The sequence below is a fragment of the Mandrillus leucophaeus genome, unplaced genomic scaffold (assembly GCF_000951045.1).
Source record: "Mandrillus leucophaeus isolate KB7577 unplaced genomic scaffold, Mleu.le_1.0 Scaffold353, whole genome shotgun sequence".
Classification (NCBI taxonomy): domain Eukaryota; kingdom Metazoa; phylum Chordata; class Mammalia; order Primates; family Cercopithecidae; genus Mandrillus; species Mandrillus leucophaeus.
The window spans coordinates 718554-723995 of NW_012103732.1; positions in this window are offsets into that span (position 1 = coordinate 718554).

Consider the following 5442-nt stretch of genomic DNA (forward strand, 5'->3'; position numbering starts at 1 on the left):
TAGTGAGGCAACCAACAACTAGCTTTTTAAGTCTTAAAAAGAAATCAGAAAAGACCCCCAAGTCATCGTCTTTGCAATTAACCTCACAGAAATGAAAAGCACCAACTTGCTGGATGGCAGAAAAACTGGAAACAACCAAAAGCCATGAATCATGAATCAAAGAAGGATGAAGAATTATGGGGCATCCATATTACAGAGTGCCATGTAGATATTTAAAGAAGTGAGTTGGAGTCATACTGATTAATCTGGCAAAAATTCCCATAGTCTTTTATGTTTGCAAATGTTTCTAAGTAATAGATATAGTAGATCTAATATTTAATAAAAAACAAACTACCAACCCACCCGAAAAGCATATAGAGGTCAATGTTTAGATGGATAGCAGAGAGAAAGAAAGAAAAAGAAAGAAAGAGAGAGAGAAAAAAAGAAAGAAAGAAAGAAAGAAAGAGTGAGTAAGACTAGGTAACTAGCTAATCTTGATTATCTTAACGGAATAGGATGGGGGAAAAGCATTAATTCTTTTATACATCTTTGAATTGTTCATTTGTGACAATGAACATGATTGTTTTTTAAACAATGTCTTTAATTAATCTTTAATTTTAAGAAATAAAACATTAAAATTAAAGAATCTTTTAAAATTAAATTTCTTTAATTAAAAAAGAAATACTGCTATGAACTCAGTCCTGTACTGAGATCCTGTTTCTGCTATCAAACAGCTTACAACCTAGTTCAAATAATAATATAAACAAAAGCAACCAGAGAAAAACAAATGACAATACATGTCAAGATATTCTTTGCCTTTAGAGGCTGGACAACAGTGTGGGCCAAGGCAAGAGGGTAGAATTATGTGTTATTTTTATTTGGTGGAAGAGAAGGTAGTCAGAGATTTGAAGTACAGGATTTGTGTTACGGGTACTGTGAGAGAAAAAAGGTTAAATCTACAGGGTGAAACTATCAGATCAATCTTGCCAATTGTGTTTTTTCAGATGTTCCAAATTTTTGCTGACTATTTTTTAAGTGAAAAAAATAAAGTCCTGTGCACTTAATAACAGAGACATGTTCTGGGAAATGTGTTGTTAGATGACTTTGTTGTTGTATGTATGTCATAGGTGTGCAGCTCTTATACAAACCTAGATAATATAGCCTACAACATACATACACACAATATGCTACAAAGCATGTTACTGTACTGAATATTGTAGACAATTGTAACAATTCACTAGGCAATAAGAATTTTTCAGTTCCCTCATAATCTTATGGGACCACCGTTGCATATGTGGTCTGTCCTTGACTGAACTCTTATGTGGCACATGACTATACCAAAAGAGGTGTTTTAACATTTCCCGTTCTAATGGTGGATTTGTCAATTTCCTTTTGAATATTACTTAAATTGTGTGATGGGTTCATTGCATTATTTATCTCTGTTTCTTCTACTTTAGAAAAAATGGGATTTATTTGGTGTATATAGAAACAAAACAAATTTTTCTCTGGTCAATTTTTGCATTTTGTATTTTTGCAGCTATCATAAATTAATAATTTTTTTATCTTTCTGGTGAAATTATCCTATTATGACTGTATGGTTACCATTTCTATCCCTAGTAATGCTTTTTATCTTAAAGTAAATTTTGTCAGATATTAATGTTGTTCCACAAGTTTTTTTCACTGATATTTAACTAGTATGAGATGATTATGCCTGTATTATTTTTTAGGTATGTCTCTGACTAATTGTTTATAGATAAGAGTTTTTAAAAATCTATACTTCTAATCTTTAAATGAAGAGTTTAGCCCATGTACATTTATTGTGTTACTGACATGGTTAAGTTTATTTTGTCCTGCGTTATTTAATATTTTATAGTTGTCTCAGGCCTTTTCATTCAATAACCTCTTTCCTTGTCTGATGCCTCTGGTATCTGACCCGTAACTTTTTAATCTAGATATGGCCTCTCTGCTGAAGTTTTCAGGTTGACGCCTCAGCCAGGCACTTTACCTTTGTTAACTTTATTTTTATTTGCATTTGGTGTCACACTCTTCAGCCCACTCCAACTCCAGTCCCTGGGGCCACCACTTCTCTGGGAGGAGTAGTCAGGCATTTCTTGTCATCTAAGCTCTAGCCATTGGATTCATCTTCATTCCTGACTTTTGTAGTAAACATGACCTGACATTGTTCTTTAAAATATATCTGTTTGCCATTATCTGTTTTCACAACTAGAATCACAACCCATATTTACGTTCTTAGCACTTCATAGTTACACATTTAACAGCTATGATCCCATTTCCCAAGACAGTGAGTAGTTATACATTTAGGCACATGACTTTGCTCTGGCTAATGTTATGTAAGACAAAGACACTGGGAGATTCTCAGAAAAGTTTTTCTCTGAGACAAACGGACACACAAGGAGAGAAATTAGCCTTCCTGTGTTTGGTGGTGATTGCACAAAATGCAATATCTGAAACTGAGACCACCATCTGTGACCGTAAGTGAACAAGCTTGAAGATGAAAATCAATACGGTGAAGAGCAGAAAGGTGGAAAAGCCTAGATTATTGATGATGTCACTCCTAGAATCCGTACAACTAGATCCAAATGTTGTTGGCAACAATTACAGACAAACATTCCTCTACCTACAGCACAAAACAAAGTAGCTTAGAATATGTGAGCCGCCACTATAGAGTGGAACTGTTTATAAATATGTTATTATACAGGCATACCCTGTTTTATTGTGCTTCTCTTTACTGTGCTTTGCAGATATTGCGTTTTTTTACAAATTGAAGGTTTACGGCAACTGCGCTGAATAAGCCTATAGGCACACTTTTTCAACAGCACCTGTTTACTTTGTGTAACATTTTGCAAATTTTCAAAACATTGTAAAACATTTTCATCATTATTTTATCTGTTATAGTGATCTGTGATCAGTGATCTTTGATGTTACTGTTGTAATTTTGGGGGGGCTACAAAAAATTATAACTTTTTGGGGGGGCAATATTCTCCCATATGAGGCAGCGAACTTAACTGATAAATGTTGTGTGTGTTCTGACTACTCCAAGGACCCACCCCTCTCCTCTGGTCTCTCTATTACCTGAGGCACACAATATCAAAATTAGGCCAGTTAATATCTTAACAGGGACCTCTAAGTGTTCAAGTGAATCAAAAGCTAGAAATGATTAAGCTTAGTGGGGAAAGTCATGTTGAAAGCTGAGATAGGCTGAAAGCTAGGCCTCTTGCACCAGTTAGCCAAGTTGTTGAAATGGCAACAAAGGATTTAGAAGGGTACATAAATGTAGTTGATAAAGCAGCAGCAGGGTTTGAGAGGATTGACTCCAATTTTGCAAGAAATTCTACTATGGGTAAATGCTATCCAACAACGTCACATAGTACAGAAAAATCTTTCACAAAAGGAAGAGTCAATCAGTAAGACAAACTTCATTGTTGTCTTATTTTTAAAAATTGCCACAGCCACCTCAGTCTTCAGCAGCCACCACCCTGACCAGTCAGTGGACATCGATGTAGAGGCAGGACCCTCCACCAGCAAAAAGATGACAACTCACGGAAGGCTCAGATGATTGTTAGCATCTTTTTAGCATAAAGTAGTCTTAAAATGAAGACATGCATATTGTTGTTTTTTTTTTTAAGACAAAATGCTATTGCACACCTAGTAGACTACAGTATAGTGCAAATATAACTTTATATGCACTGGGAAACAAAAGTTCTTGTGACTTGCTTTATTGCAGTTGTTTATTGCAGTGGTCTGGAGCCAAACCCAGAAAATCTCTGAGGTATGCTTGTATAAAGAAAAGTATAATGTCCAGAAAAGGATTGATGTTCATTTATATATTTTACCCAATTCTTCCACACTAGGGAACTAGTTAAAAAATGTTTAGCACATGTGGTGAAGAGGACTATTTCTGGTTTGATTCTGTTCTTTTTTTAAAGTTTTTTTTTTTTTTTCATTTTATTTTTGTTTAATCCTAAGCTTGCCAATGTTTTCTTTCCTTGGACAGCATTTGTCTTATTTTGATATCCACTTACAATCATATTAGAAACTTAGTAAAAACTACTTAGTGATTCCGCTTTGAATTTGCAGCCATATGACCAAAATGTTTTGAGTATAAGCCTATCTATATGTCAGAAAAACTTCAGGAACTGTTACTGTCTCTTCTTTTACAGAAATTCCACCTCTATCTTGATGTAACAGGGTTGATCAAGAAAATTAGAAACCATGAGGCCAGAAAGCTAATTTCCTTAAATGCAACAAAAAGAAAAGTTTTTCCAACTACCTCTGTGCAATAAGAAATATTTCTTTCAGGTACCAATTTCTTCAACTGTACAATCATTTATAATTTGAAGATTTTCAAAAATAATAGAGTAACAACAAAATATGATAAAATTAAGACTATATGAAAACAGAGTAAATGGAATAATAATTCAAATAAAGACTAAAATAAAATGACATTTATTATGGATTTTGTAAACAGCTCACAATTATATATTTAAATTTTACTTTATAGATATAAGATTACAGTCAAGGAGGTTAATTTCAAATTTTATGACCAGCCACTTGTACTTTTTTATCACACATGAAAATATTCACTCTTACTACTTTACTTCAAACAGTGAACTATAAATTTATTTAGACAATAATAATTAAGGACCTTTTCTTTTTCAGGACAACAAAAAAATTAAAGGACGTTGAAGATACTGCTAAAGAAGCTTCACTTCTTGATTATGGCCTTTGCATTGAAGATCTGTAGGAATTATTTTCATTAATTTTCAAGTCTTCCCACAGTCTCTTTGTTCAAATAAATATTATCTTGAAATAATTTTTGTGAATACAAATCAAAAATTGGTCCCCAAGACAATTCTACTATAAAGACACATGCACGCTTATGTTTACTGCAGCATATTTGTAATAGCAAAGACTTGGAACCAACCCAAATGCCCATCAGTCATAGACTGGATAAAGAAAATGTGACACATATACACTATGGAATACTACGCAGCCTTAAAAAAGAATGAGTTCATGTTCTTTGCAAGGACATGGATGAGGCTGGAAACCATCATTCTCAGCAAACTAACACAGGAACAGAAAACCAAACACCTCATGTTCGCACTCATAAGTGGAGTTGAACAATGAGAACACATGGACACAGGGAGGGGAACATCACACATCAGGGCCTATTGTGGGGGGTGGAGGGAAAGAGGAGGGAGAGCATTAGGACAACTACCTAATGCATGCAGGGCTTAAAACCGAGATGACGGGTTGATAGGTGCAGCAGACCGCCATGGCACATGTAACTGCATGTTCTGCACATGTATCCCAGAATTTAAAGTAAAAAAAAAAAAGTTGATCTACAAAACAGTATTACAACAGTCACTTATTTTAACAAGTCTCCTAAATCTTTTCTGTATGAGTTTTCTTAATTACAATATATCGATAACATGGACACAC